Here is an 11,723-nt window from a genome sequence, read left to right as displayed (position 1 = left end):
AGACATTAACACAGACAACAACCAGACATTAACACAGACAACAACCAGACATTAACACAGACAACAACCAGACATTAACACAGACAACAACCAGACATTAACACAGACAACAACCAGACATTAACACAGACAACAACCAGACATTAACACAGACAACAACCAGACATTAACACAGACAACAACCAGACATTAACACAGACAACAACCAGACATTAACACAGACAACAACCAGACATTAACACAGACAACAACCAGATATTAACACAGACAACAACCAGACATTAACACAGACAACAACCAGACATTAACACAGACAACAACCAGATATTAACACAGACAACAACCAGACATTAACACAGACAACAACCAGACATTAACACAGACAACAACCAGACATTAACACAGACAACAACCAGACATTAACACAGACAACAACCAGACATTAACACAGACAACAACCAGACATTAACACAGACAACAACCAGACATTAACACAGACAACAACCAGACATTAACACAGACAACAACCAGACATTAACACAGACAACAACCAGACATTAACACAGACAACAACCAGACATTAACACAGACAACAACCAGACATTAACACAGACAACAACCAGACATTAACACAGACAACAACCAGACATTAACACAGACAACAACCAGACATTAACACAGACAACAACCAGACATTAACACAGACAACAACCAGACATTAACACAGACAACAACCAGACATTAACACAGACAACAACCAGACATTAACACAGACAACAACCAGACATTAACACAGACAACAACCAGACATTAACACAGACAACAACCAGACATTAACACAGACAACAACCAGACATTAACACAGACAACAACCAGACATTAACACAGACAACAACCAGACATTAACACAGACAACAACCAGACATTAACACAGACAACAACCAGACATTAACACAGACAACAACCAGAAATTAACACAGACAACAACCAGACATTAACACAGACAACAACCAGACATTAACACAGACAACAACCAGACATTAACACAGACAACAACCAGACATTACCACAGACAACAACCAGACATTAACACAGACAACAACCAGACATTAACACAGACAACAACCAGACATTAACACAGACAACAACCAGACATTAACACAGACAACAACCAGACATTAACACAGACAACAACCAGACATTAACACAGACAACAACCAGACATTAACACAGACAACAACCAGACATTAACACAGACAACAACCAGACATTAACACAGACAACAACCAGACATTACCACAGACAACAACCAGACATTAACACAGACAACAACCAGACATTAACACAGACAACAACCAGACATTAACACAGACAACAACCAGACATTAACACAGACAACAACCAGACATTAACACAGACAACAACCAGACATTAACACAGACAACAACCAGACATTAACACAGACAACAACCAGACATTAACACAGACAACAACCAGACATTAACACAGACAACAACCAGACATTAACACAGACAACAACCAGACATTAACACAGACAACAACCAGACATTAACACAGACAACAACCAGAAATTAACACAGACAACAACCAGACATTAACACAGACAACAACCAGACATTAACACAGACAACAACCAGACATTAACACAGACAACAACCAGACATTAACACAGACAACAACCAGACATTAACACAGACAACAACCAGACATTAACACAGACAACAACCAGACATTAACACAGACAACAACCAGACATTAACACAGACAACAACCAGACATTAACACAGACAAATAACACAAATTGAATCATGTAGTAACCAAAAAAGTGTTAAACAAATCAAAATATATTTTAGATGTTACATTCTTCAAAGTAGCCACCCTTTGCCCTGATGACAGCTTTGATTGATGACAATCAAATACTTAAACTTGATTGAAGTCCACCTGCGTTAAATTCAATTGATTGGACATGATTTGGAAAGGCAACACACCTGTCTATATAAGGTCTCACAGTTGACAGTGCATGTCAGAGCAAAAACCAAGCCATGAGGTGGAAGGAATTATCCATGTTGCTCCGAGAGACAGGATTGTGTCGAGGCACAGATCTGGGGAAGGGAACCAGAAAATGGTTCATAATATTTGTTGTGGCTTTTCTGGTAGATGAAGCTGAAAATTGCAACCAACTTTCTATGACTTGTTTTAAAAATAGAGATATTTTGGAGATTTTCTTTTCAAATATCTGAAAGTGAGAGGTTGTAATCTGAATCAAGGGAGAGGTTGTAATCTGAATCAAGGGAGAGGTTGTAATCTGAATCAAGGGAGAGGTTGTAATCTGAATCAAGGGAGAGGTTGTAATCTGAATCAAGGGAGGGGTTGTAATCTGAATCAAGGGAGGGGTTGTAATCTGAATCAAGGGAGGGGTCTCTCTGTCTCTCTCTATCTCTCTGTCTCTCTCTCTGTCTCTCTCTATCTCTCTCTCTGTATCTCTCTCTCTGTATCTGTATCTCTCTGTACCTCTGTCTCTCTCTCTCTCTCTCTCTCTCTCTCTCTCTCTATCTATCTCTCTGTATCTCTATCTCTCTGTTTCTCTGTCTCTCTCTATCTCTCTGTCTCTCTCTCTATCTCTCTCTCTGTCTCTATCTCTCTCTCTGTATCTCTCTCTCGCTGTCTCTCTCCCTCTCTCCTGCTGCCTCTCCCGGTGGTTAATTAACCACACCAGATGAGTCTATCTCAGCAGTGTAAATCATCACTGCTGCTCAGGGATCTCAGCATGGTGTGTGTGTGTGTGTGTGTGTGTGTGTGTGTGTGTGCATGCAGTATAAGGAGATGCACACCTGTTGTGTTGGCTAACCACACACACACACACCTGTTGTGTTGGCTAACCACACACACACACACACCTGTTGTGTTGGCTAACCACACACACACACACACACACACACCCGTTGTGTTGGCTAACCACACACACAACCTCTACACAGAATCCATCAACTTCCTCATTCAACTTTTATAGGATGTAATAAATGTCTCAGCTGTAATCAACATCTCGGGGACCATGGCAACACACGCTTCCCTCACTGTAGTGGTAGGAGCTTCACTGACCCCTCTGGTCTAAAGTAGTGCACTATGTAGGGAATAGGGCTCTAAAGTAGTGTAATATGTAGGCAATAGGGCCCTGGTTAGACGTAGTGTACTATGCATGGAATAGGGTAGAGAGAGTAGAGTATAGATGGAGTTTCTACCATTGGATTGGTGGAGTCATTGGCTAGAGGGAGTTTCTATCATTGGATTGGTGGAGTCATTGGCTAGAGGGAGTTTCTATCATTGGATTGGTGGAGTCATTGGCTAGAGGGAGTTTCTATCATTGGATTGGTGGAGTCATTGGCTAGAGGGAGTTTCTATCATTGGATTGGTGGAGTCATTGGCTAGAGGGAGTTCCTATCATTGGATTGGTGTAGTCATTGGCTAGAGGGAGTTTCTATCATTGTATTGGTGGAGTCATTGGCTAGAGGGAGTTCCTATCATTGGATTGGCTGATTCATTGGCTAGAGGGAGTTTCTACCATTGGATTGGTGGAGTCATTGGCTAGAGGGAGTTTCTATCATTGGATTGGTGGAGTCATTGGCTAGCGGGAGTTTCTACCATTGGATTGGTGGAGTCATTGGCTAGAAGGAGTTTCTATCATTGGATTGGTGGAGTCATTGGCTAGAGGGAGTTTCTATCATTGGATTGGCGGAGTCATTGGCTAGAGGGAGTTTCTATCATTGGATTGGCTGATTCATTGGCTAGAGGGAGTTTCTATCATTGGATTGGTGGAGTCATTGGCTAGAGGGAGTTTCTATCATTGGATTGGTGGAGTCATTGGCTAGAGGGAGTTTCTACCATTGGATTGGTGGAGTCATTGGCTAGAGGGAGTTTCTACCATTGGATTGGTGGAGTCATTGGCTAGAGGGAGTTTCTAGCATTACTAAATCCATGGGAAGTTTGAACCCCTGTGTGTATTTTTGGTCGATTGGGTCTCTATCTCTCTGTCTCTGTCTCTCTCTGTCTCTCTCTCTCTCTCTCTCTCTCTGTGTCTCTCTCGCTATATCTCTCTCTATCTCTGTCTCTCTCTCACTGTCTCTCTCTCTCTCTGTATCTCTCTCTCTGTCTCTCTCTCTATCTATGTCTCTCTCTCTCTATCTGTCTCTCTCTCTCTGTCTCTCTCTCTCTCTCTCTGTATCTCTCTCTCCCACAAATTGTTAGTTCACATGTTCTGACAATTCTATGACTTGGTCTCTATAGCAACAGCACTTCAAGCTGGGGATGAGAGGGAGGAGGGGAGATGAGAGGCCAGAGGGAGAGCTGCTTGTCTGAGTCTCCTGGGGTTCATCAGGGGTGAGAGGCAAACAACATCCTCACAATATCCCTTATTAACCTGACTAAAACATCCTCACAATATCTCTTATAAACCTGACTAAAACATCCTCACAATATCCCTTATAAACCTGACTAAAACATCCTCACAATATCCCTTATAAACCTGACTAAAGCATCCTCACAATATCTCTTATAAACCTGACTAAAACATCCTCACACTATCCCTTATAAACCTGACTAAAACATGTCAGGTTCACTGGTGTCTGAGAGAGACAGAGAGACAGAACTAGACTGTCTTCCTCTCTGAGAACCAATCAGGTTCACTGGTGTCTGAGAGGGACAGAGAGACAGAACTAGACTGTCTTCCTCTCTGAGAACCAATCAGGTTCACTGGTGTCTGAGAGAGACAGAACTAGACTGTCTTCCTCTCTGAGAACCAATCAGGGAGGGTAATTGCTACACAGCAGTTGCATGACAGCTGTATGTTCTGTTCTGGTGGCTTATTTTAAGAGAAATGTTGTTTTGGGTTCCAGATTGAAAACCTAGCAGAATGTGTCTGGGGTTGTCTCCTGGCTCCCTTTAGTGATGTACTACCCCATAGGGCCCTGGTCTAAAGTAGTGCACTATATAGGGAATAGGGTGCCATAGGGCCCTGGTCTAAAGTAGTGCACTATATAAGGTGCCATAGGGCTCTGGTGCCATTTGGTACACAGCCTGTGTGCTGTCGAGCGATGAGGAGATGCGATGAGGAGATGCGATGAGGAGATGCGATGAGGAGAAGCGATGAGGAGAAGCGATGAGGAGAAGCGATGAGGAGATGCGATGAGGAGAAGCGATGAGGAGAAGCGATGAGGAGAAGCGATGAGGAGAAGCGATGAGGAGATGCGATGAGGTGAAGCGATGAGGAGATGTGATGAGAAGCGATGAGGAGATGCGATGAGGAGAAGCGATGAGGAGAAGCGATGAGGAGATGTGATGAGAAGCGATGAGGTGAAGCGATGAGGAGATGTGATGAGAAGCGATGAGGAGATGCGATGAGGAGAAGCGATGAGGAGAAGCGATGAGGAGAAGCGATGAGGAGATGCGATGAGGAGAAGCGATGAGGAGAAGCGATGAGGAGATGCGATGAGGAGATGTGAGGAGATGCGATGAGGAGATGTGATGAGAAGCGATGAGGTGAAGCGATGAGGAGATGCGATGAGGAGAAGCGATGAGGAGATGCGATGAGGAGATGTGATGAGAAGCGATGAGGTGAAGCGATGAGGAGATGTGATGAGAAGCGATGAGGAGATGCGATGAGGAGAAGCGATGAGGAGAAGCGATGTGGAGAAGCGATGAGGAGATGCGATGAGGAGAAGCGATGAGGAGATGCGATGAGGAGATGCGATGAGGAGAAGCGATGAGGAGAAGCGATGAGGAGAAGCGATGAGGAGATGCGATGAGGAGAAGCGATGAGGAGATGCGATGAGGAGATGTGATGAGAAGCGATGAGGTGAAGCGATGAGGAGAAGCATTGAGGAGATGCGATGAGGAGAAGCGATGAGGAGAAGCGATGAGGAGATGCGATGAGGAGAAGCGATGAGGAGAAGTGATGAGAAGTGATGAGGAGATGCGATGAGGAGATGCGACAGGACTGAAATGAAAGTACTTAATGCGTGGGTTACAAAAGAGACATGGATTCTGGAAACAGCTTTTCACAGAAGTAATGCAGCGATGGGAATCAGGGATATTTTAGTTCAATAGTCATTAACTACTTAACAGGACTGTTAAGGGGTATCAGGACTGTTAAGGGGTATTTAACCTTTGACCTTTTTGGAAATGTATTTTATGCTTATTCTTATTTTAAACTTCAAATTAAAGCCCCCCCCCCCCCCCCCTCCCCCTAGCCCTGGTTCATCCTTGGCAGCAATTTCCAAACGCCTGAAGTTACCACGTTCATCTCTACAAACAATAGTACGCAAGTATAAACACCATGGGACCACGCAGCCGTCATACCAATCAGGAAGGAGATGGGTTCTGTCTCCTAGAGATGAACGTACTTTGGTGTGAAAAGAGCAAATCAATCCCAGAACAACAGCAAAGTACCTTGTGAAGATGCTGGAGGAAACGGGTACAAAAGTATCTATTTCCACAGTAAAACGAGTCCTATATCGACATAACCTGAAAGGCCGCTCAGCAAGGAAGAAGCCACTGCTCCAAAACCGCCATAAAAAAACCAGACTACGGTTTGTAACTGCACATGGTGACAAAGATAGTACTTTTTGGAGAAATGTCTTCTGGTCTGATGAAACAAAAATAGAACTGTTTGGCCATAATGACCATCGTCCCTTTTTGGAGAAAAAGGGGGAAGGGGATTTGAGGTGTCAAATCAAATCAAATGTATTTATATAGCCCTTCGTACATCAGCTGATATCTCAAAGTGCTGTAAAGAAACCCTGTCTAAAACTGGGAGGGGGAGGGGGAGAGAGGGGAAGAGGGAGGGGAGGGGGAGGGAGAGAGGTTGGGAATTAAAGAATTGAGGGGAGAGAGAAGATTGACTAAATTATTAAAGCACTATTAAAATTCATTCAACACAGTTGCCTGAAATGCCTTAAAAGGTGTTGAATATTTGATTGGTTTCCGTATATAGATTTGGGGGTTTTGCTTCAGAATTAAATGGTTTGTTTTTGCCATTTTGCACCATTTTCTAACAGACATGTTATGAACAGGAGAGAAGAGTGAATGTTTTATCCATCAGGAGAGTTTACCCTGTCTCGGTTAATAGACATGTTATGAACAGGAGAGAAGAGTGAATGTTTTATCCAACAGGAGAGTTTACCCTGGCTCTGTTAATAGACATGTTATGAACAGGAGAGAAGAGTGAATGTTTTATCCATCAGGAGAGTTTACCCTAGCTCTGTTAATAGACATGTTATGAACAGGAGAGTCTAGTGTTTACCCTGGCTCTGTTAATAGACATGTTATGAACAGGAGAGTCTAGTGTTTACCCTGGCTCTGTTAATAGACATGTTATGAACAGGAGAGTCTAGTGTTTACCCTGGCTCTGTTAATAGACATGTTATGAACAGGAGAGAAGAGTGAATGTTTTATCCATCAGGAGAGTTTACCCTGGCTCTGTTAATAGACATGTTATGAACAGGAGAGAAGAGTGAATGTTTTATCCAACAGGAGTGTTTACCCTGGCTCTGTTAATAGACATGTTATGAACAGGAGAGAAGAGTGAATGTTTTATCCAACAGGAGAGTTTACCCTGTCTCTGTTAATGGACATGTTATGAACAGGAGTGTCTAGTGTTTACCCTGGTTCTGTTAATAGACATGCTATGAACAGGAGTGTTTACCCTGGCTCTGTTAATGGACATGTTATGAACAGGAGTGTTTACCCTGGCTCTGTTAATGGACATGTTATGAACAGGAGTGTTTACCCTGGCTCTGTTAATGGACATGTTATGAACAGGAGTGTTTACCTGGGTCCTGTCCTGCTGTTCATATACAGGAAGACAGTGTGACAGACTGATCCTGTCCTGCTGTTCATATACAGGAAGACAGTGTGACAGACTGATCCTGTCCTGCTGTTCGTATACAGGAAGACAGTGTGACAGACTGATCCTGTCCTGCTGTTCATATACAGGAAGACAGTGTGACAGACTGATCCTATAATGTCTGCTGCCAGTCACTCTGATCAAGATGGCACCCTATTCCCTATGTAATGCACTACCAGGACCCATTAGGCTCTGGTCAGAATTAGTGTGGCTGTACTCTGGCTCTAGGAGGAGGCCGGCCTCTACTCTGGCTGTAGCAGGAGGCTGGTCGGCCTCTACTCTGTAGCAGGAGGCCGATCTCTACTCTGTACTCTATAATCACAGCCGTATATACCCCCCCCCAAGCAGACACATTGTTGGCTCTGAATGAACTTTATTTGACTCTTTGCAAACTGGAAACCATTTATCCGGAGGCTGCATTCATTGTAGCTGGGGATTTTAACAAGGCTAATCTGAAAACAAGACTCCCCAAATTTTATCAGCATATCGATTGCGCAACCAGGGGTGGAAAGACCTTGGATCATTGTTACTCTAACTTCCGCGATGCATATAAGGCCCTGCCCCGCCCCCCTTTCGGAAAAGCTGACCACGACTCCATTTTGTTGATCCCTGCCTACAGACAGAAACTAAAACAAGAGGCTCCCACGCTGAGGTCCGACCAAGCTGACTCCACACTCCAAGACTGCTTCCATCACGTGGACTGGGAGATGTTTCGTATTGCGTCAGACAACAACATTGACGAATACGCTGATTCGATGTGCGAGTTCATTAGAACGTGCGTTGAAGATGTCGTTCCCATAGCAACGATTAAAACATTCCCTAACCAGAAACCGTGGATTGATGGCAGCATTCGTGTGAAACTGAAAGCGCGAACCACTGCTTTTAATCAGGGCAAGGTGTCTGGTAACATGACCGAATACAAACAGTGCAGCTATTCCCTCCGCAAGGCTATCAAACAAGCTAAGCGCCAGTACAGAGACAAAGTAGAATCTCAATTCAACGGCTCAGACACAAGAGGCATGTGGCAGGGTCTACAGTCAATCACGGACTACAGGAAGAAATCCAGCCCAGTCACGGACCAGGATGACCTGCTCCCAGGCAGACTAAATAACTTTTTTGCCCGCTTTGAGGACAATACAGTGCCACTGACACGGCCTGCAACGAAAACTTGCGGTCTCTCCTTCACTGCAGCCGAGGTGAGTAAGACATTTAAACGTGTTAACCCTCGCAAGGCTGCAGGCCCAGACGGCATCCCCAGCCGCGCCCTCAGAGCATGCGCAGACAAGCTGGCCGGTGTGTTTACGGACATATTCAATCAATCCCTATACCAGTCTGCTGTTCCCACATGCTTCAAGAGGGCCACCATTGTTCCTGTTCCCAAGAAAGCTAAGGTAACTGAGCTAAACGACTACCGCCCCGTAGCACTCACTTCCGTCATCATGAAGTGCTTTGAGAGACTAGTCAAGGACCATATCACCTCCACCCTACCTGACACCCTAGACCCACTCCAATTTGCTTACCGCCCAAATAGGTCCACAGACGATGCAATCTCAACCACACTGCACACCGCCCTAACCCATCTGGACAAGAGGAATACCTATGTGAGAATGCTGTTCATTGACTACAGCTCGGCATTCAACACCATAGTACCCTCCAAGCTCGTCATCAAGCTCGAGACCCTGGGTCTCGACCCCACCCTGTGCAACTGGGTACTGGACTTCCTGACGGGCCGCCCCCAGGTGGTGAGGGTAGGCAACAACATCTCCTCCCCGCTGATCCTCAACACTGGGGCCCCACAAGGGTGCGTTCTGAGCCCTCTCCTGTACTCCCTGTTCACCCACGACTGCGTGGCCACGCACGCCTCCAACTCAATCATCAAGTTTACAGACGACACAACAGTGGTAGGCTTGATTACCAACAACGACGAGACGGCCTACAGGGAGGAGGTGAGGGCCCTCGGAGTGTGGCGTCAGGAAAATAACCTCACACTCAACGTCAACAAAACTAAGGAGATGATTGTGGACTTCAGGAAACAGCAGAGGGAACACCCCCCTATCCACATCGATGGAACAGTAGTGGAGAGGGTAGCAAGTTTTAAGTTCCTCGGCATACACATCACAGACAAACTGAATTGGTCCACTCACACAGACAGCATTGTGAAGAAGGCGCAGCAGCGCCTCTTCAACCTCAGGAGGCTGAAGAAATTCGGCTTGTCACCAAAAGCACTCACAAACTTCTACAGATGCACAATCGAGAGCATCCTGGCGGGCTGTATCACCGCCTGGTACGGCAACTGCTCCGCCCTCAACCGTAAGGCTCTCCAGAGGGTAGTGAGGTCTGCACAACGCATCACCGGGGGCAAACTACCTGCCCTCCAGGACACCTACACCACCCGATGTCACAGGAAGGCCATAAAGATCATCAAGGACATCAACCACCCGAGCCACTGCCTGTTCACCCCGCTATCATCCAGAAGGCGAGGTCAGTACAGGTGCATCAAAGCTGGGACCGAGAGACTGAAAAACAGCTTCTATCTCAAGGCTATCAGACTGTTAAACAGCCATCACTAACATTGAGTGGCTGCTGCCAACACACTGACACTGACTCAACTCCAGCCACTTTAATAATGGGAATTGATGGGAAATGATGTAAATATATCACTAGCCACTTTAAACAATGCTACCTTATATAATGTTACTTACCCTACATTATTCATCTCATATGCATACGTATATACTGTACTCTATATCATCGACTGTATCCTTATGTAATACATGTATCACTAGCCACTTTAACTATGCCACTTTGTTTACATACTCATCTCATATGTATATACTGTACTCGATACCATCTACTGTATCTTGCCTATGCTGCTCTGTACCATCACTCGTTCATATATCCTTATGTACATATTCTTTATCCCCTCACACTGTGTACAAGACAGTAGTTTTGGAATTGTTAGTTAGATTACTTGTTGGTTATTACTGCATTGTCGGAACTAGAAGCACAAGCATTTCGCTACACTCGCATTAACATCTGCTAACCATGTGTATGTGACAAATAAATTTGATTTGATTTTGATTTACTCTGGCTGTAGTAGGAGGCTGGCCGGCCGGCCTCTACTCTGGCTGTAGCAGGAGGCTGGTCGGCCTCTACTCTGTCCCCTCATTATAGCCTAGTTGATGTTATTCCTGATGACTTTAATCTGTTGATGGAAGTAGGATGCATTTGATTGGTTTAATCTGGGGGGAAATAACTCCAATCATTGATCAGCTAAATGTGTTGTTTTGAAGAAAGAAAGAGGCAACAAGAAACAGCCATTATTGAATCATTATTTTCTGTTTATTTCAATGATGTATCGTATCGCCCGAAGGAGTTGTCCTTTTCACAGTCAGTCTGTTATATGGCAAGATGAACCTCTAGAGCTGGGATCCTCATGGTCTGTTTGATCAGAGACAGAATAACTGAGAGGAAACAAGAGTCCCCTCAGCCAGCTGGTTCTGAGGCTCAGTTCACTAACCCAAACCAACCCCATAGAGCCTCAGGACAGCAGTCAGCCAGCTGGTTCTGAGGCTCAGTTCACTAACCCAAACCAACCCCATAGAGCCTCAGGACAGCAGTCAGCCAGCTGGTTCTGAGGCTCAGTTCACTAACCCAAACCAACCCCATAGAGCCTCAGGACAGCAGTCAGCCAGCTGGTTCTGAGGCCCAGTTGAGGGAACATGGAGACAGAGAGACATCTTTATGGTCCTGTTTGTCTCCAGACTCTCTGGACTAGATGAGCTAAATGGTAATGCTCTTATTA

At 45.0% G+C, this 11,723-nt stretch overlaps 1 protein-coding gene across 1 annotated transcript in view; it reads left to right on the top strand.

Moving 5' to 3' along the window:
- cep89 (centrosomal protein 89) overlaps positions 1 to 11,723 on the top strand; it is a 173,174-nt gene that overhangs the window by 128,397 nt on the left and 33,054 nt on the right. The gene's annotated exons all lie outside the window — the stretch shown is intronic.

This window comes from Oncorhynchus mykiss, chromosome 6 (genome assembly GCF_013265735.2).
Source record: "Oncorhynchus mykiss isolate Arlee chromosome 6, USDA_OmykA_1.1, whole genome shotgun sequence".
Classification (NCBI taxonomy): domain Eukaryota; kingdom Metazoa; phylum Chordata; class Actinopteri; order Salmoniformes; family Salmonidae; genus Oncorhynchus; species Oncorhynchus mykiss.
The sequence above is the reverse complement of the archived record's forward strand: the minus strand, read 5'-3'. Positions and strand labels throughout refer to the sequence as shown.